At 31.7% G+C, this 22,830-nt stretch overlaps 1 long non-coding RNA gene across 2 annotated transcripts; it reads right to left on the bottom strand.

Annotated features, from left to right (window-relative positions):
- Positions 1 to 1,535: 1,535 nt before the first annotated feature.
- Positions 1,536 to 22,562, bottom strand: LOC124363906. Of its 2 annotated transcripts, XR_006922566.1 has the most exons (4): positions 22,171 to 22,562; positions 4,425 to 4,715; positions 2,788 to 2,876; positions 1,536 to 1,700 (listed from the first exon to the last, which is right to left on the bottom strand). It is a non-coding gene; the product is annotated as an uncharacterized LOC124363906 (long non-coding RNA). The 2 variants fall into 2 exon arrangements; XR_006922565.1 differs by lacking the exon at positions 2,788 to 2,876.
- Between the last annotated feature and the right edge of the window lie 268 nt (positions 22,563 to 22,830).

The raw sequence follows: 22,830 nt of genomic DNA, 5'->3' as shown, positions 1-22,830 counted from the left end.
ACAATGTGATCTAGAAGTGTACACCGATGTACATGAGATTGTATTGGTTCTTGGGAACCAAATACAGTCCAGTATTTCTTTACACACTTATCTATTTACTAATAAATATAATAAACGATACGGTACTTCGCAACTGACTCTAGTAGCGCAATTACTCCTCAGATAATCGTATTTCTTCTAAAACAGTTTGATTACAGGGGAGTGTAATTTAGACATTTTCTACTAGCTCTTATGGATGTAATTGCCTAGTATAGTTATAGTCAGTTTTTAGTATATGTAAGCTTTTACATGTACAACGATATTGAGCAGCAGTATGTAATTATCTTTCTAACATGTGAATGGTTAAGGAACAGACAGGTTTTTATTGATAACGTATTGCAGTCGGTCTTCTGTCCAATAACTCTCAATACAAATGAGGATTGAAACTTGGTACAACTTGGTCCTATATTTTGGAGTCAGATAGCGGTCCGTATTCCTACCTCTCTGCCCGTCTGTGCGATATATGTTGATAGAACGATCATAGAAACTTGACAATTTGTATTTAGTTTTCTCTTGGTTTAAGGCAGAACATCTTGAGATAACTTAATATTTATGTATCTTGCGTATTGAAATCTGAGTACACATTGATAGAAGTAAGTTTTATGCAATACCAAATATTAGTAACTGTTTTTGTAACTATTAATTATACTTTTGGGTGTGGAGTAGTAATCTATCTCAAAATCTAAGTAGGTAGGTATAAATTTTATTTTTACAAGTAACACTCCCGAGAGTCTCCTATAATCACCCAGCTTCCACCGCCTCTTCGCAGCATACATGGACTATTGCTCACGATCGTTTATAGTGTTGTATTTATGATTTATATTTTATTGTCTTATCTGCTTGTTTATGTGTTATGTTATGTTAACTTTATGGCAAATCCACCCTCCACCACGGCACATACTACAGATATGACGATGAAAGTATAGTAAGCCTTCGAAACATGTCATCTTAAATCATACACGTAAATCGAATTGTTTGACAGTAGGCCTTTAAACGTGATTATTAGTCTTAGAAACTCTGTACTATCCACAAAGAACCATAAAATATGTTATATCATATATAGTTTTTTTATATATTTAATTCCTTATTGCATATCGGAGAGGTCATACTAATTTATAAAGTCACAAAGTTAAGTGATTCCCTCGATGTAACCTATCCTGTCACCATACATATATGAATATATTAAAGGCATATGATTATATCAAAGAGAAATTTACAGATAAAAAATATAGAGTACTTATGAAAGCGACAGTCAGGAGCTGTGTTATCTCTAATGATATCAGATTTCTATCATGGTCGCCTGTTTATAATTAATTTCATTTTATCTGGTTTAACTTGACGTTAAAAGATTAATATTATCAATCCATTAAAGATTTTCCGACATAACTGTTTACCACAAGAAAATGTATAAAGTAAGGATAAAAAATCCTATGTTACAGTAAAATCAAGTATTTCATCATGTAAAACTTTAAAAAATTATAGATCATGAATGCATATTAAATTCATATAGTAGTAATTTAAGGTTTGTTATATTTGTTGTATCCACATAGAATTCAAGTCAGCAGAAACTGTTATTACAATAAGACGCCTTTTGTATCTCAAGAAAAGAATTAGTTATTTGTGACATCTGCTATAGTCTATAAGGCCCGTTCCATCTCGACCTGTAACACAGGAGTATAACATATAACAATTTATTTTAAGAATCTCTTTAAATAATCAATTGTAATTTTTTTCAATAAGTTTTCAATACTTATTGGAAATAACGTTAGTATATTTATTCATAATTTGTGTAATTTCAATTATCCATATTTAAAAACAGACAAATTTTATAAACTAGATATTAAGTTAAACAAACGAAGTTAATTCAATAATTCATATTTTAGTACACTAAAGTTAATAGAAGAGTACCTTACTGGATTACTTTAAAATAATTAACAAAATTGCAGTCTTTGTCTAAAGATAAACTTAATAAGAAACTTACAGATTTATTTTAAAATAAATAACAAAATTGCAGTCGATTTGTAATGATAAATTAAAAAAGCAACTAACAGATAACATTTAAAGTACAAGTATTTAGTCAATTTTATTTGTGTAGGTCAACAACAAAAACAATATAATCAACAAGTGATATGTTACACATAATTCATTACCTGAATTCCAATACTTATGAAAGGAAAACCCTAAACTACAAAAAAAAACGTATTATACCAGGATACGGGAGCCTATTTGTTTAGTATAACCACACAACCTGTCTGAGATTTTAGTATGAAAGAAATAATTCGATAGACTTACTATGTTGGTGCAGTTTAAATGGATATGGTCAAAAATATGAAAATACATTTTTTTTAGTTCGGACTAAACTATATTTGTAATTTGTTATTTAACCTATGCAAAATAAAAAAATCTTCTTTCAAAACCATGTTTGAATTCGTCTTTAATTCAAGGTACCTGATAGTACCTTGAATTAAACCTGTTTTTAACTATCCTATACATTGGGTTAAACTGCCCAAAACATATATTCCGAATGTTTTTTTATGTAAATTTGCTTATTTCCACAACAGACGCGCGCGCGCGCACACACACACACACACACACACACACACACACACACACACACACACACACACACACACACACACACACACACACACACACATATATATATATATATATATATATATATATATATATATATATATAATAAAGGGAAAATGGCTTATTTCCAAATATTATGTGCAAAACACTTACACAACAATCACGTATATTTGTTGTATTTTCTTGAAAGCCCAAGTATCGGTAAGTGATGTATTACAATCAATAGGATTCTGTAAATGGGCCTGAAACATTTAACACCCTAGTGTAAAGTTATATTCTTATTGCCCTTTACAATAATGTTTATAATAAGACATACGAATAGTTTACTTCTTAACAAACAACAATTATTCCTCGTTACCATGAAAACACATTTAAAAACCTAATACGTTTGAAAAATCTTTTAGTACATGGGGATCGTGAATAATTTTGCATCAAGTTGGTACGAACAACGTTAGCAGCGTTAATGTTCAGTCTTCTTCGGACATGTGACCAATACACGGATGAGTCTCTGTCGCTTTGATGGAAAAATTCTTCAAATGGATAAGTCAAAACTACATTTTTCATTAAATACAATGTAGATGTTGTCTTGTATGTATGGCTGTATATGTTGTGTAAATATTGGTGTTAAGCAATTAACCCTTGAGTTTAGATTGTATCAACTCATAACTTTACATTATACCCGTAGAACAGTACTATAACCTACTTATTTTTCTGTATATTTAGCTGTATTTAATTACTGCATGGACACAAGCCACTACTTCACATACAAGTGTATTATTATCACTACCGCTGAGGCAGTACAGTAGATTAAATATTTGCATAAATTAAAAACACAACTTATCACTCTTCAATGATGTTATACACGCGATTGTTTTGCATTGTTCACAATCAAAATCTAAATACTTATACAGCCGCATGTGAATCTACAATGTGTATATCCTCAGAAATTCTTAATTTTGACTTTTTAGACTAAACGAAAGAGTTTATAGCAACGTAGACACATACAAAGGAAGAGAAAAACGTTGCGAGTTGTAACGTAATATTAAACTTATTTAATTGCTAAATTTTCGCCACCATTGTTTGTTTGCCAGAACCTGTCCTAAAATTTCCCATTATGATATTATTTTGAAATGTAAGTCTTCACTTGTTTATTTTTTAAGTGGTGTACGTCCAGTAATCCAGAGCCAATTGTTATAGTTCATATACTTAACTTGGTTCTTGAAATTTATGGAAAAGTTCACCTTAGAAAACAATAATCGTCAGTTTTGGGAGTTGTAGTGGTATTCAACATTGAAAAGTATCAATAGGGTTGAAAATATTAAACAATTAATCTGTTTTTATACCTGAGTTATATTTCTTAAGCTTCACACACTAAAACTGACCCCTAGACAAGTAAATATATTATAAATTATATTTAGACATTTTAACAAACTATTATGTCTCCCTTTTAATTGCCTGACAGTGATTAAAATGTTAGCTAAATGTAAAAAGATAAAGATAAAGATAACAGATCCTGGAAAACTTTTAAGGAAAGATCCCAGCTTGATATTTTGTATCCCTATCCTGGTTTTACCAGTTCAACCAATAAACTCAGATAGATTGTGTCATTTATAAGATTTATATGAACACGCATAGGTAAGCCTGCGTTGTAACTGTACTATCTGATTTAACTAGACAATGATGTAAGAGCTAGACTAGATGTTTATGTTTAATTAATTAATGTTAGTGCTTTCTTATTTGGATCTATATTATAAAATGTAAATATACAAAAAAAATAATGGTGTAATTACATAAGTGCGAGAAAACTAGCGGCTAATTAATAGTGATCCACGACTTGACTCCCGAGACTCTGATGACGAGCTGACAGGGTTACGTGCATTTACTGGTTAAGATTTCAAATCTCCTGTGATATCAGCACACACAATTTCGTTTTCCACTGCTGGAATCTAAATAAATATTCGACCGCAAATCGTTTCTCGTTGTGTCTTCATTGACGTCATCAATGTATTGCCTCAGTTTGTTTCTCCATAAAGACTTCCAGGGTGTTGGTAAAGGTAGTACCTGTGTCCGCTACCTGTGGACTTCCAATAAAACATCAGTGAGAACAGGATTATATAAATTATTAACCGAGGATATTAATAAGAATATGTAATAAAAAGAAGGATTCCATGAGGTTAGTAAATGTATGAATTCCATTGTTAGAAACTTTCTATAGAAACTAAATTATAACGTTATCAATATTTATTAATTTTTAACCGTTGTGAACTTAATTTTTATGAAAAGGTAAGTCCTATGTTTAGCATTGGTCTTTAAGTTTTATATGCGGTGAACGTAGAAGTCTTATCCTGTCAGATCCTAATAATATTAAATCAAACTTATCTTTAATAATATTGACACATCTTTCAAGTCAGCACATTGTGCACTTGAAAGATTGGGTGCAATTATGAGTGTATTTCTAGAAAACATTGAACAAAATATGGATTAACCTCTATATTTATATTACTTAAATTGCAACCGAGAATAGAATATATTTCCTTATCGACCGGTGTATTAAATAAAATATTTTTTTCTTGTCCTATTCTATTAGGACTTCAATAATAATTAAAAATTATGTAGTCTGAAATCATTTAACGCTTTTATCAAGTATTTATGCTGTAAAGATCAATACGTTTAGTGAGAATCTATGGATCTATATTATTCTCTTGTCGATGAAGTGCATATTGTATGCGGTAGATGGCAGCACACGTGACGTAACCTACATATCTCTATTAACCAACCTAATAAGGGAGGGGAGTATTACATGGTAGAAGGGTGACGACCTGCCCAAGGACTGGCCCTAGTACCATGGAATGCTCGAACCTGGGTGCGCATAACAGTGTCACTGCACCATTGCCGTTGGTGCAAGTGACAGTGGTGAATGCACGGCAACTGTTTTAAGCACAGGCAGTCCCAATCCCTGTCAAGGTTTTTATTTAAGACAATTTTATTCGAGCCATCCATCATATTTAGGTATTATGAAGGATCAATAAATCTCATAACCACGTGAGCAGAATATATGTGTCTTCTGTCGCTTTTCTTCAGCGTGATTTTTGTCCCCTCCAAGTTTGGTTTTACGAGTTAGGTTACTAAAAATTTAACAATGTAACTAAAGCAACAAATAAATCACTTTATTTGCCACAATTGGTTTTACGCAAATGGTTACAATGGTTATTCTCAAAGTATAAAGCCTATTAGTGCTTCTATATAAGCTATATATTTGTATCATCAAAATTCATAAAAATAAAAGCTTTTGTGTTAACCCTATCCCATTTCATATCAATAAATTGTTTTATCATTTTTACAAACATTTAGAAATCTATAGTTTAAGTTTTTATTTGATATAATGATAAACGTTAAATATAAATATTTTCATAAATATTTTAATACCATTCATTATGTATAAACATAGGCGAAACTAGAAATCAAAACAGTAGAAAAACAGCAAAAATTGCATTAAATCAAAAAGTATGAACAAATTTCAACAATGAAAAACATGAGGCTGGAAAAAATATAATTTTCACAACTTAAATTGATTGAAACTTACAATAAATGTCTTAAATAGAAAATATTAACCATTAGAACATGTTCGAAATATAAGGCACTACTTTTAGAATAAATTATATATGTACGCGCGTGCGCGCGCGCGCGTGTGTGTGTGTGTGTGTGTGTCCAAAGAAACTTGTGTCTATAACCTTCAACAAACCTCCAAATTTCCAGCAAAACTTGCTTCAGGCTTTGAATGATAATCTTGAATGTTTCAAAACAACATCTTAATATAAGGAAGACTATATAGCAATAAAAGCTGTTCTGTCAATAAATTTAATCAACTTTCGAAGAAAATTACTGTATGGTATTTAATACAAAGAGGGATTCCATAGCATTAAGTTATCTATGCATTACATTATTACAGGTTCTTGAAACAAATTTTATAATGACGCCTTCATCCGGTGCATAAAGTTCAAATTTATGTTATAGTTTTACTGGTCTTATTGTTGTATATTAGGTAAACGTGGAATTCTTATCTTATCAAGATCCTAATGTAACTTAAAAATAACCTATGATAAGAATAATATATCTCTGAAGACTTGGTACAGTTTGTAACACTACAGTCCAAAAACATATAAAGTAGGTTATTTATTTATATTTTTTTAAATTTCAACGAAGATTCAAATGCCTTTTTTCCCGATAGACTCGTCTTATAAAAATACTCTTTCTAGTCTAAGTTTTCTCGGACTGCATTTATTATTAAACTTTACGTAATTTGAGAACCAAAAACGCTGTTATAAGGTATTTATTCTATAAAGTTCACTAGGTAACGTTGATAATTTACGAATTTAAATTAATTTCTAGTCATTTAGATTCGTACTCTCTCCGGTAGATAACAGTACATGTGACGTAAACCGAAATATCCCAACTATCCAACCTAGTAACGGAGGGGAGTAATTACATGGTAGAAGGTTGACGATCTGCCCAAGGACTGGCCCTAGTATCATGTAATGCTCTAACCTGGGTTCGCATAACAGTGTCACTGTAGCCATTGCTGTTGGTTATAGTAACTGTGGTAAATGCACGGCAACTGTTTTAAGCACAGGCAGTCCCAATCCCTGTCAAGGTTTTTATTGAAGACCTTTAAAGAAACTTTTGAATATATCTTACAGACAATTTCCTTCATGACATTTTTTATGTAGGGTTTTTGGAATTTTTACTAATCACAAAGTGTTACGAGATAAGCACAAGAACAAACTATACGATTTACTAAAAGTATAGTTTGTTATAAAATCCCAACAAGGTAGAGTACGCACATTGCTTGGATTGACCCATTACACGATTGCTTATTCTAGTTCACAATTTATTCCAACAAGTAGTACAGTTTTTGTAAATAATCCCGACAGGGGCGGATTAGTATGTCGCTTGGCTTGGTCAATACTTTTTTATTAACTATTTACTGTGTTTAAATTAAATTACAACTCTACATCAAAGAAAAACTAATAAGTCCTATTTAATTTTACTATTTATTTCTTTAAATTTCGGTATGTTGAATTGTGTTTTAATGGCCCAGGAATATTTGTTTGTTAAATGCACCCATCATGTACTAGCGTGCCCTAAGTAGAATTATATTTGTATATTTTATATATGCTAAAAGCATTCTTCTCTATTTAAATCACGTCATATAAGTCATGGTTTAAGTTACCCTTAAGAAAATAAACAAATACAGCACTATTACTATTTATCAATAGTTTGTATTACTATTTATATATTAAAAACCAAGCAATTCAATTCTTTAACTACATTATATAACATCGATACAAATCGCAATATGATTATTGTAAAATTTTATAGATTAAAAAGAAAAACCAACTTTAGGGTGATTTTGTATGAGGTTTTGATGGTTAGGCATATTTCTTGTTAAAGTAAATTACGCATATAGCCTGTTCTCACTCAAAAAAGCTCTATAAAATGTTCAACCAAACTACATGGGAATTAATCTAAATGGTTCTAATATGATAAAAGCAGTCCCAATTATAACCTGAAACCTTGCCTTGCCCTAACTTAATAGGTAAATGCATACCATATCTCCAATTATATACACATGTTTGACAGTATACATGAAATACCAAAAATTTGAAATGTATGATCGCTTTTTTTAGATTCCTAGTGAATCCACGTTGGGAACTTGTGAAATACTAATTTTTATTAGTTTCGTTCTAATGTTTATCCGATTTTAAATTTTTTATACAAACTAATAGTTCAGTTGTTTTATTATTTTGTAAAACCAATTTGCACTGTATAAGAGCAGAACCAGGTAGCTTTATCTACTTAAAACCGACCGTCAAACAGTTCTACAATAATGAAATCGCTGTAAGAGCACTAAGTACGCACCACTCACCATCGCCACTTTAACGGTCGATATTGAATAGCTCATGGTGTTTTTTTTTAATTCTAGGTGTGTAACCTCGCATCTGGATGGTTCTATTACTTCTACCTGTTATTAGCTGTTCTTGATTAGGAACTTCCGTTATCTAGTTCCTACAGGATCGAAAAGAGAACGTTTTACGTCATATTACATTCGAGTGAAATATATGTTGATTGTTTAAAACATTTCCTGAGTAAAAGTAAAAACAAATACATTGAGAAATATATATATATATATTTTTTTATTAGGTAAAAGTTTAATAACTATATCTTAAACAGCAAATAAAACAGTATTTGTCATAATTTGAAATTCATAATAGAATTAGCCCTAACTTCGCCTGGTAAAATAAGACATTCTTTACTTTACTTTTACTTTACTTTACTTTACTTTAGAATTGTTTGTGTTATTCCCCACAGTAGCAGGCATATCATTGCTTCTCCTTTAGCTGAATAATATGAATGAGCTTAATGTACTTTGGAGAAATACTCATATTATCTATAATATTATCTAATTATCTTTCCTAATATATCTATAATATTGCATTAAAATTTCATAATCAAAGAGATGTTCTTTCATATTTACTAGGATTTACAAAATTTGAGTTTTAATGTTTCATGAAACAATTTGTTATTTTAAAAAACTAAGAAACATTACTAGTCAAAAATGTTTGCTCTATTTTAATTATATACTTACATAGGCTTAACTTTTTTTTTATTAAAAAACAAAACAGCTAGAAACTATTTACAAAATATTTACAATAAACAAGGTAAAGGAAGTTTAGAAAAAATTTAATTTAGATACATTTTTATGTCCATAAATTTAATTGAATAAACAACGATATTTAATATAATTTTTGTAAAACATTAATTGTAATGACTAATACATGTCTTACAAAAGCTATCAACAATAGAAAATCCAATAAGTTAGGCACTCTTTTACGGCAAAATAATAAGATTAAAATAAAAGAGAACTAAGAACCTTAGAATCTAGGAAAATAGAACGTAGAAAAATGGTTCTTGTTGGAGTAAGTGTTTTTCAGTTGCGTTTCTTCCTTCAGGGTGAAGATAGATTTCTAACATGTATTTCCCAACAAATTTTTCTTATCATCAGAGAAGATTAACACAAATGTAATACCTATTGCAAACAACGTTATTACATGTATACACAAATTATATGATTAATTATTTAATTTATGTGATTGTGATTACAAATCTATTAACACAAATATACAATTTAAATTAAATTTCAAAAGATAAAGACAAAAAATAACAATCGTATTACAGTACAACAAAGTTAATAAAGGAGTAGCTTGTTAGATTACTTTTGAAATAAATAAAAAAATTGCAGGCGTCGTGTAATAATCAAGTTTACAATAAACTTACATACTACATTTAAAGTAATAGTCTTTAATCCATTTTAGGTATCAAATTGTAGAACAAAAACATTATAGTTACTAAATGAAAGAATTTGGCGTTACATATAATTCATATACCCAATTTCCAATAATTAGAACTTACGGAAAGAAAACCTAGCACTAAATAAAAAACAGTTTACTCCAAGAGTCAGGAGCCAATTTGCTTAGTATAAACACACAACCTGCCTCAGAAATATTTTTTTATATTTTAGTACAGGTTGAAATGGGAATGGTCAATAATATTATATAATATTTTTTTCCTCTTGTCGATTAAAACTATATTTGTATTTTGTTATTTTACCTATTTAACCAAAATATTTTGAAAGCATGTTTCAATTCTCTTTTTATTCAAAGTACCTTTTTCTAACATACATTCAGAATTTGTTTTAGTGCAAACCTGCTTATTTCCTTAACATACTTTTAAGGAACACAGCATATTTGCTCAGATTATGGGCAAAGCATTTCGAAAACATAAACAGGCTTTTGTTTTATTTCTTGATGGCCCAAGAATAGGTAAGTAATATTTTTATTTTTACACTCCATAGAATTATTTAACATCCTGGTGTAAAGATCTGTATTATCTCTCCTCCTGAGAATTTATATAACTGTAACTTAAGCCATACTATTATTTTATTTCTTTACTAACAATAATTATTCCTCGTTACCATGAAAACACAATTTAAAACTTAATACTTTTGAAATAATTTTCAGTGCATTCTGAGTCATTTTAACTCATTTTGATAGAGACAAAGTTAGCATATTTAACAGTCAGTCGTCTTCCGACCTGTGACCCCAACACCACGGCTGAGCTTGTGAATTTGACTGCAATATTCTTGAAATGGATGAGTCAAAACATCACATTTTTCATTAAATATAACTCACGTAGATTTTGTATTTATTGCTGTAGATGCTGTCTAAATGTGCATGTTAAACAATTAAGCCTTGAGTTTAGATTGTAGCAACTGATGAATTGGACTTATTATGTAGGACATCAGAAGTACTCTTACCTACTTATTTTACAGTATATTTAGCTGTATGTAATTACTGTATGGACTCCGGCCACTACGCCACATACTTCTCCGTTATTATCACTACCGATGGGGTAATACGGTCGATTAAATAATTTCATAAATTAAAATCGGAACTAATCACTCAATAAAGATTATGAAACACATTTCAATAAAGTTAAACACGCTTTTTTTACATAATTTACACTTCAAAATTAATATGTATTTCCTCAGAAGTAATTAATTTTAACATTTTTGACAACCAAATTGTGAATAGTAACGTAAACACACACAAAGGAAAATAAAAACGTTGCGAGTTTACAGATGTATTAAAACACGTATTTAGTTATTAAATTGGCTCCACGATTCTTTTTGCTGGCAGAAACTTGTCCAAACTTTTGTAAAATTACAATTACTTTAAAATTATTTATTCTCTTGTTTATTGTTTTAAGTTATACACCTCCAGTAGCCCAGAACCATTTTTTTATAAATCAAGTACACAGCCTTGTTATTGAAATGTATAGGGAAGGTTATCTTAGAAAAAAAATATCACTAGTTCTGAGAGTTTGCTGGAGATTAACATGGGAGAGTTTCAAAAGAGTCAAAATTATGAAGTAAAAGTTTTTTTCTCAAATCATATTTCTTTAGCTTTACACTTAAAACCGACCGTCAGATAAGTAAATATATTTTTAATATATACAAACCTATAAAGTGACAAGTTTGTCTCTTATTTAGTTGTCTGACAGTGATATAAGTATCATAAGTTTTTTCAAGTCGGTATTACTAATAACAAGCTAGGTTATGTCTAAGTACAGATTATTATATGATATTTTTAACCCTTTCGATTCTGTCCCGTTTTTGGTCTACTAAATAGTGTGATTGACAATCAATTTATTCCTGGTCATCCAGGAAACTCAGATTGATAATATGACATTGATAACTATTATATAAGAAGGCATATACATATTGCTTCAGGTTGCGAATAGTTTTCTAACATTTGCCAGGGTATTTATCTGACATGCAAACGCAATAAAAAGCAAGTGCGAAGTAATTATAACGTCTACGATTAATGAAAATATTGTAATATTAGATGGATCCTACATAATCTCTGATAATTTAAAGGAGTTTCAGAGTTTTTAGAAGTATTTAATATACAATTTCTTATTTATAGACGCTACATATGTCTAACTATTGGAGAACATTATTTAGGTTAATATAAGGAAATACGCCATGATGATCTATGAATTTCATTGTTAGAAAGTTTCCAAAGAAACTAAATTAATAATAATTTCAATATTTAATCGTGATATCCGTTGTGAACTTAATCTTTATTAAAAAGGTTAGTACAATGGTTAGTGTCTTAAAGTTTTATGTATGTTAAACGTGGTTTTCTTATTTTATCAAGACCCTAATTTTAAATCTAACTTATCTACACTTATAATATTAATACGTCTCTCAAGTCAGCACATAGTGCACTTGAAAGATTGGCGAGAGAGGTGGCGGAAGGTATAAAATTGAAAAACATAACGACGTAACCTGTTTATTTATATTATTTAAATCGCAACCGAGAATAGAATAAATTTACTTTTTATATCAACCAAGTTTTAAAATAAAAAAATTCTTTTCTTTTTTAAATCTACTAGGACTTCAATAATAAATTTTTAATCATATTCTGAAACACTTATCAGGTATTTATGCTGTAAAATTAAATACGTGTAACAATTTACGGATCTATATTATTCTCTTGTCGAGTAAGTGCATATTTTCTGCGGTAGATTTCAGCACACGTGACGTAAACTGAAATATCCCAACTATCCAACCTAATAAGGGAGGCGAGTATTACATGGTAGAAGCGTGACGACCTGCCCAAGGACTGGCCCTAGTACCATGGAATGCTCTTTACCTGGGTGCGCATAACAGTTTCACTGCAGCCATTGCTGTTGGTGCTAGTAACAGTGGCGAATACACGGCTACTGTTTTAAGCACAGGCAGTTCCAATCCCTGCCAAGGTTGGTAATTAAATATTTTTAGTAACATATTAATAGATCACATATATATTTCCTTTGCGACCAATTTTTATTCTATATATCTTTATGCATCTTTTGCAAGCATACAGCTTTATGAGCAAATGCTTATTCTGTTCTTATTACTTCCTTGTAATTATGTTTCATGTAGCAATATTACTTAAACTCAATGCGAGAAGACCCAGTACCGTGAGTATTTGGGATGTTTCAGGTGTAAATTTAATGCCATTCTGAAACTGCAGTTGTAGTCAAATATCTAGACTGTAAACATTTTATTATAAGTTACTAGAAATCAAACAGCCAACTCATTTGTGTCATTTTTGTGATTCGAGAGTTTTGTTCTGATTATTTTCAGGTGACCTCGGTCCTGCGTTGGCTTGGCGTCCTCTCTGTGACACTAACATTTAGCACTAATCCATGTGTGTTGCAAAACACGCAAAGTATGAATGTTTTGTATAAATGAAAGTGTGAGAGTGTGCGTGCGTGTAGAACTACATTGAACTAGAACAAGTAATCCTTCACTACACAACACATTAAGGTATAATAAATATATCTGCTTATATTATACTTAAGTTTACATATTTGTTCCATGATTATACTTAATTTTTAATGATACTTATTTAATTAAGGTATATTTCTGTAATTATATTGGTTATAGCCTGTGCATAAAAAATAGCAAGTGCATGTTTTACCATGATGCATTATTATATGCTGTATTTTCTGATTGTTACAGGGTGATGCGGCCAGTGCGGCAGGAAGTCGCCCCACTTACACTAATACACACACTACACATACACTAGGTAATGTATTGTTCTACTTAAACATCATAATGAATTTGGCTACAATTGTTGTTTCAGAATGGCACACTTATATATTTTTTATGTTTATAAGAATAGGTCATAACCTTAAATAGTTAAAATTACTTATAACAATAGTAACAAATTTGTTAATTTTATTGTACTTTAAGTGTATTCATAACAGTAAATAAATAGTAAAATATTTTATACTTTATTTTTAAGATAATAACCCGTTTGGATGGCTTATGTTCATTCACTATTATCTTAGTACAGAAGAAAGTATTATAATGATTCAGTTTAGAGGTTTTTGTAATTTCTATCTTAGGGTTCTGTTGAGCTCCAAATTAGAGCTCGTAACAAGTGTGTTAGTTTCTGTCTCGCAATCATAGTGTGTGTGTGTGTGCGAGTTTGCAATCTTTTTACTATAACTTATAGAGATCCAGAAAGTTAGATAGCAATAGAAATTATGCATTTCCTTGCACACTGCTTAGATCTGTCGTATTGAAGGAAAATTCTTGATACCATAAAATATAACAAAATAACACTTGTTTCTATTCAATAACAAATACATTGTATATAATTCTAATAATGATTTGTATTCTAAGTCGATCTATCAATCATTTTAATATTGTGAAATAAAAATTTAAAATTCATATAATAAAAATGTAGTTTGAACACAATTAGGTTCAATTGGTATATTTGTACAGTTTCCAAATTATGTTTTTGGACTACAGTTTTAACGTGTTCAGCACCTGATATTTCAATAGCACAATTTTATGTTGCATTAAAATTTCTATGGCAGTTATTTAATTTAAGAGACTTACAAAATCCATAAGCATTATCCATATTGCAGAAATTTATTTCTTAATTTATTTCTAAATGGTAAATCTCTTTTATTATTAATACATATATTTAAAAAAAAATAGATATTCATTGATTAATTTAAATATATTTCATAAAAAACCGCTATATATATAATTCTAAAATCTATATATAATTGCAAATTTACAACAAAATTTCATACCAAAAGTTTAGGCCTAATCTTACCCTCACAAAATGTCGTGGTCTTATGCTTTAGCCTATGTAATTTATTTTTAGAAATGTGAAGAGATCGCGGAACATAAAAAGGTACGTATTAGAGAATCATTTTATGAAATTGTTTTGTGTAGAATATAATTCCCTCCATTTTACATTATTTAAATAAAGGCATTGTTTAAAAACTAACCCAATCTAAGTGCTAATTTCTTTGAACAAAGTTCAGTCTGGATCTGATTACAAATACGGTACTTATTAGCTTATGGTATATTGCATATGCCCATTTAATTTGAATACATATGTGTCTACAAAATATACCTAATGTAATACTATTAAAAATAAATAATATTTACAACTGGTAAATAGTGTTTCTCCGGTTTATGGCAGTACTTCCTGAATACTGAGCTTACGATTGTGAAATTTTTAACGACATAAGAAGGCAAGATATATCAATAATGCTTAGTCAGAAAATTGTCTTTCTCAAGTGTTCTTAACAAAGGAAGTATGGTCTCAAGATTCCTTCACTTTTAAGTATATCGATTTTGAATTCTCTCAGGCTACATCACAGTACACGAATACCAAACTTTGTACATATCAGCTTTATAAAGGCTTGGTAGGGCTGGAGAAATGGTTAAAGTCAATAGCGTTGTTTTCAATATGTAGTATGGGATTATCTGTAATAATATATAACGTATTAAAATATTTTTTTTATCGCTCATGAGATATGAAACAAATTAAAATAAAAAAAGTTTTGCATTTCATTGAATTCTTGAATATTATACTTTGTAACATAGGATGCTATTGGAAATGTTTGGATATTCGGTTTTTTACGTTTAATGATATTTATTGATATTTTAAAATAACAAAAGGATTTTAAAAGTTACGCTACTTCATATTTCCTGATGGGGTATATTAGAAATATCATACAAAAAATCATTGTTCCTAGGGAGGAGGCAGCATAATTTACAGTTAAATTAAAGACATTATGTCACACTATCTAGGAAGCTAAGAGGGAGAGGAAAGGTCCACTGCAGATACCGGTGGATAACACTGCGCTGAGATGAGTTCCAGTTCCTGCCACTTAAGTATTTAGGAGATCAGGATAATTTTCTAACCGAGAAAGGGTTATAGTAGACTCATACCACATGGACATAGAATCAATGGTAAATCCGTAGCCAGTTTGTCACTGCAGTAACCAACCAACTATAAGATGCTAAGAGATGAGCAGCTCACAGTTCCAGTCTTGGTTTACTCTTTGTGCACTGCAAGTACACTTTCCGACACGCCAGAGAGTACTTGTAGTTTATACTTTATACAATTCACTTAACTTTGGAGGACGTTGGATAGAGTTGTCAGTCAAACTTTTAAGTTCTGACTTATTGTGGTTAATATTTCAATTTCAAGCTGTCCTAAGAGATTTTTCGCTTACGTTAACTTTTGTTACTTTACATCAGATGTTTACATAACGGTTTATTTACGTCTCATTAAAGTTGTTATTCTGCTTCGAAAGCACATAAACATGAGTGATGCGAAACACCCCCGTGCAAAAAAAACCTCCATAGCTTGCAAAATGAATTAGTCACTTCCACAAGGAGAGACAGCAGCCTCTCACTAGCACGCCTGGATAGCTACTGAACGGAGCAACGAGTGCCCTAACAACAATGCCGAGTTATCCCGCCATTAGCGGTTAAATAGCGAACGAGTGTGACGTTACGTTCCGTGAAGCGAAACGAAAAGTTTTCGCCCGTGCAAAACATACTTCCATATCCCGCCAAAATATGTTCAAAAACTAATATCTCCTACGTTATTTTTATTCTACTTATGTATTTCTTATACTTAAGTGGGTTAGTTAAGTAAATATAATACCCTAAAAGTAACTTATTACTACTTTATTAAATGTTATCTCTCATTTTATATTCTCTCAATAAATTCTGGGAAGCAACAACTTTTAATGAACGCGCAACAATCTTTTCTCTCTAGCTCGTAAGAAGCTAGCTAGTAAGAAAGTGTCATCTAGTGTAAGAAGAATTTATCCCGAAATTTAGTTTTAATATGTCTCGCCACATAATTCACAACGACATTATAAAATGTATAGAAAGGGCTAGGAATGAGATTTGTGTCTCATATTTACCAAAACCTCAAACGTCGTCTGATGTAAAAGGTAAACATTGCACATTATTTTAATTTTAAGTAGATTTATGTGGGACGTATAAAATTTACCTATGTAAAACTTCAAACCAGAACTTTCCTGTCGCTAATATCTTAAGGTAACCAAAAATTAAACAATAAAACTGAAACAAGAAATAAAACCTGAATTTGTCGTAATTTAAGGTTCATATTTGCATTCTGCGCATTACTCATAGAATTTCGTTTACGTTTGACACGTGGGGTTACAATGGTTATCCTGTAAAGATCAGGCATGTTTTTTGCTTCTCTGTAACTGTATAATGATACAAATATACTTCATATAAATGATAACTTTCATAGTTGTCCCATTACATTGAATACTGATTTATTCAAAATGAGATGTACTTTCATATTAAAATCTTAAGAAACCTTTAGTTTGACTTTCCATGTAAAAAAGTAAGCGTTGACGCTATATTAAAATTTCAATATTAAATACAACGAAAGATTTGACAATTATTCATCTATAAACAACTTTGCTAAGGTTGCTGTAGGAACTAAATTTATAAGGATTCCTGACCTATCTCATCTCCAACAGTTTTAAACTTCAGAAATACTTTTTTAAAAGGTCACATTGTTTAACAAACATTTTATATCTAGTAACGTAAAACTCTAATCTTGTCAAGATCCTAATATAAATCAAACTTATATACAGTAATATCGATATATCTCTCGTCAGCACATTAGGCAGTTGAAAGATTTTGTACAATTATCTAGATAGAACCAGCTATAACCAAAATATCAAGTCCAAGTCGCTGTGACTGTGGGGGGTGGATCCCCCACATCTTTCAAGGCATATGCCGGTTAGGCTTCTGCCTTTTGTCTCGAGGGTCAAAGCCCTAGTAGCTTTCGCTACCTGTCAGTGGGGTGAAGTGTCGTGGTGCAGTCGAAGTTGTAGTCGATGTCATCAGTCATCCAAGGGAAGACGCAGTTGGGGGACCTCCTGGGCGCGAAGCTCACGGATGTGATCCCACGGTGTGGACTCTGCAGCTTCCTCAAGGCTCGATGTCAGGCCTTCTACGAAGCTCCTGATGGTAAGGACGTTGGACGAAGCCCTGACTACGGTGTTCCTCACGAACCAGGGCGACCCAATGGCCCGCCGGAGACACATGCTCTGTACAGCGAGCAACTGCCTCCTTGCGGTCTTGCAGGTGAGGTGGTACCATGCTGGGGCCGCATATGTGAGCACTGGTCGTATCAGAGCCGTGTAGAGCAGGACCTTCGTCCTGGTCGGTAGCTTCGTGGGGTTGAGCAGGGGGCCGATGCTGCCGAAGCCCTTCCTTGCTTGGCCACAGATCCTCTTGACGTGGGGTGTGAAGGTCAGCTTGGAGTCCAGGAGTACCCCCAGGTACTTGACTGAAGTCTTCCACGGTATGTCGTCGCCGTTGAGTGATAGGTGACGGCCGTCCGCTTGTCTCCTTGTCCTTGTGAATTTTATGGCTTCACATTTGTCAACGTTGACCTTGATCCTCCACTTGGTCAACCAGGGCTCCAGTAGGGGCAGCTGCCGCTGGATGTAGAACCCAGCCATCCTCAGGTTAGCAGAAGTGGCGTTGAGGAGCGCATTGTCCGCGTACAGGGAGAGCTGCACTCTCGGAGCGACCGGAAAGTCGTTTGTGTACCACAGGTACAGGATCGGGCCGAGGACTGATTCCTGTGGCACACCAGATGTCACTGGGCGGGTCGTGGAGGTGGATCGGGCAACGCTGACGGAGAAGGTCCGGAGGTGGAGATAGCTGCGGAGCAGCCGGAAAATCCTGCCAGGCAATGGAGACGATGACAGCTTGAAGAGCAGTCCCTCGTGCCACACCTTGTCGAAGGGTTTGCTCACGTCTATCAGGACCGAAGTCTAGTGGTGCTTCCTTCCTACAGCTCCGGTGATGTTGTTCAGGACTCTGCGAAACTGAAGGGTGGTGGAGTGGCCGGTGCGGAAGCCGAATTGTTCTGTCCTGATAGACGTGAAGAACTCCTCAGGGAATCTCGCCAAGACGATCTTGGAGAGCACAGGCAGGAGGGAGATCGGCCTGTGGTTCTCCGGGAAGAGAGGATTATTATTTCAAATTTCACTAATCTTATGATAGTCACTAAAAATATGCCAGATGTATAAGTGTAGTGACAGCTTAGCTAGTGTTAGTATCCTGCTCTTCCAGCGAATGCTCATGATTATATGACATTTTAATAGAGTACATAGTAAATTACAAATTTCATGTCCATTATGACATTCATATTCTTATGCTAATATTGAAAAGAGATGTCTAATTATCAAAAATGTATTTATTCTTTATAAAACAGATCCAAAGAGGAGCGTTATTTCAGAAAACATTGATTGCACCCATTGACCTACCCTTACTCCGTATCTTACCCGTGTTGACTGTCTAGGATTTGTAATATTTTGATTTTTATAATACACAATTGTTTATATGTAACGTTGATGTGGTATGAGGAATACTGTAATTGTTATGTCCATAGTGTTTTACTATTACACTTAGTGTAGAAAATTTGAAATACAATTTTTATTTTTACTACATACACATGGCTGTGGTGACCTCAATATTATCGGCGTAAAATTCGCGATGAGTGACAAGTCTATCCCTTCACAATTTTATGTATATATATATATATATATATATATATATATATATATATATATATATATATATATATTCACTTCGAGTGTATAAAAGCAGAATTGCTCTGTTATATCAATTATTAAACTTCTTGATACAAAGTTCCTTTAATATTTCGGCTTTTTGCCGTTTTCAAAAAGGTATAATACAAAATAACAATACAGCAACAAAATTTACAAAAGTAAATAAATAAAAACTGACATAAATAAATGAACAAGAATTTTTGAACATGTGGTTAACACCAAAGAGAAATAAATAATATCATGAACAGAGAATGAATTTAGAAAAATAATCTAGAAAAAATAATATATAATAAAAACAATTGATCATTTCATCTTTTATTCAGACCAAATATATATATGTGTATATATATATATATATATATATATATATATATAATTTCAACTGATTTGTATAGGTTTCGATATCTTGGTGGAAAACTGCTTAAATTAAACGACCAGTAATTTTTTTAAAAAGTAAATCAACATAAGTTAATTGAAAAATTTATAAAACGGAGGAGTCTTTTAAGGGAAAAATTATGCATTCTAATACATTTTAAACAATTTGTACTTTTTTATTGGAGTTAGTGCTGAATAATTGGTCTCCTTGCTTCAGGGTGCGTATATTGTTCTAACATAGCATTTGTCAGGGTAGTTATCTAACATGCAAATACATCAAACGGGCAAGTAAAAGGACTTTTGTCATGTCTAGGGTTAATCAAAACAAAGTAATATTAGATTCATCCTACTGTTTATCTTTGGGTGGATCCTTTAAAACTTGTTGGAAGAATTTAATAGACTAAAATGTTTTGTTTATGGACACTAAATATTTCTATTTATTTGAGTAAATTATTAAGAATATGTAATAAGAGGACACATTACATATGGTTAATAAATCTATGATTTGCATTGTTACACAGTTTCTATAGAAACTAAATTCATAATTATTTCGATATTTAGTCGTGTTAATCGTTTTGAACATAATCTTAATTAAAAGGTTCCTCCTATGTTTAGCATTCGTCTTAACGTTTTATACCCAGGGGACGTAAAATTCTTATCATATCAAATCCTAATATTCAAACTTACTTATAATAATATTTACACCTATCAAGGCAGTTCATTGTGCACTTGAGTGATTTGGTAGAAGCAGTGAGGAAATTATGTGTTAACTCGAAGAACATATGAAGTAAGATCTATATTTATATTACTTAAATTGCGACCAAGAATAGAATACATTTCATTTTAATATAAACCGGTTTGTTACATAACAAAAATTTTCTTTTCTTGTCTAAATCTACTCGGACTAGACAAATAATTTTATAATATGTCATCTGAATACCTTAAATGCTGTTATAAATTATTAAAACTGAAAAGTTCAATACGTATCAGTGAGAATTTACGAATCTACATTATTCTCTTGTCGGGGAAGTGCATATTGTATGTGATAGATTGCAGCACAGGTGACGAAACCTAAATATCTAAATTAACCAACCTAATAAGGGAGGGGAGCATTACATGGTAGAAGGGCGACGACCTGCCCAAGGACTGGCCCTAGTACCATGGAATGCTGTAACCTGGGTGCGCATAACAGTTTCACTGCAGCCATTGCTGTTGGTTCTAGTAACAGTGGTAAATGCACGGCAACTGTTTTAAGCACAGGCAGTCCCAATCCCTGACAAGGTTGGTCATTCAATATTTTGAAAGTAACATTTTAATAGATCTCACATACATTTCCTTCGTGACATATTTTCCGTGATTATAGAGTTAGGTTGTTATGAGATCTACGTCATTTACTTCCTTGCAGTGCGCTTTTTCCCTTATTTTTATACATATTTTATTGCGTGTTCTAAGGAACAATGTTGATGATTGTCTGACTTGACTGCAATAACATTAAAAATATCTTTGTATAATTCTGCTAAAGAATGAAACGCGTTTTATTCATTACTTATATTAGCTTGAAGTTTATGAATCAGTCTTTCCAAATTTACGGTAATTTTGTATTTGATTAAAGTTAAAGTATATCACACATATACCCTATTCTTACACAGAAAAGATTCAATTTTAACACAACTACAAGCTAACTATTCTAAAAGAATTTAAAATAATAAAAGCAGTACTGCTTCCAACCTGAAACCATGCCTCGCCCTAACTTAAAAGGTAAATTAATACCCTCATAACAAGTCTACATACATGGTTATAACTTTCGATGAAACACCAAATATTTAAATTTATGATCGAATGTTATCAGTTTGCTAATGGAACCACTTTGGGAACTTGTGAAATTCTAATTATTATAAGTGTCAGCGTACTTTGTATCCGATTAAAAATATCAAAATTATAAATATTTTATAAAAACCAATAGTTAAACTGTTTTATTATTTTGTATACTATTGATGGTTTCTGTAACTCATGCTAATCTTAATTAAAATAAACATAAAATTATACATACACAACAAGGCCTACAATCGACGAAACAAATAAAATATTTTGATTTACCATTTGGAGAGGTCCAAGGAGAACTTCAGGTTCTTCTTGCGGACACTCGGGTTTGAAGATTTAGTGAGAATTCCAGATTTCAGTTGACGTGTGGGTTATCTTTCACTAACTGTTGTAACCTCTCACTGGGAGACAGCAATGCACATATAAGTCCATGTTATATCAAGCCACTACGACAACATGTCGAAAATTTATAAGTGGTTTTCATACTGAAGACGCCTGGATGCTTTGTTAAATTAAACGGCGTTTCACCCTTGAGCAATCTGACTGATTTACGTTTCCGAAATTGTTTACTGCAAAATTTTTATACACTGTTTCTTGATTTTCTAGAAATGACAAATTAATATGTTAGAAACAAGTTATTAATTAGAAAATTTTATATAAACATAACACATAACATTTAATAAAGCCAGCTGGTGTAAAATGTTTCAATTAAATCTCTGTGGCACAGCTGACATAAAATAAGTAAATAGTATTGACGAAGAGTTGTATATTCAGTAACGCTTAAAAATTATTAACATAATTAGTGAGCTTGCTACGTGTTTTCTTAAAATTATAATCTACTGCAGTTTTTATCAAGTCACGATATGTTGGTATTTTATCGATTCATTTTAACGTCAAACTTAGTTCAATTTTTTCATGATTTTCAGAATACCTTGC

Source organism: Homalodisca vitripennis, chromosome 5, assembly GCF_021130785.1.
Source record: "Homalodisca vitripennis isolate AUS2020 chromosome 5, UT_GWSS_2.1, whole genome shotgun sequence".
Lineage (NCBI taxonomy): Eukaryota > Metazoa > Arthropoda > Insecta > Hemiptera > Cicadellidae > Homalodisca > Homalodisca vitripennis.
The sequence above is the reverse complement of the archived record's forward strand: the minus strand, read 5'-3'. Positions and strand labels throughout refer to the sequence as shown.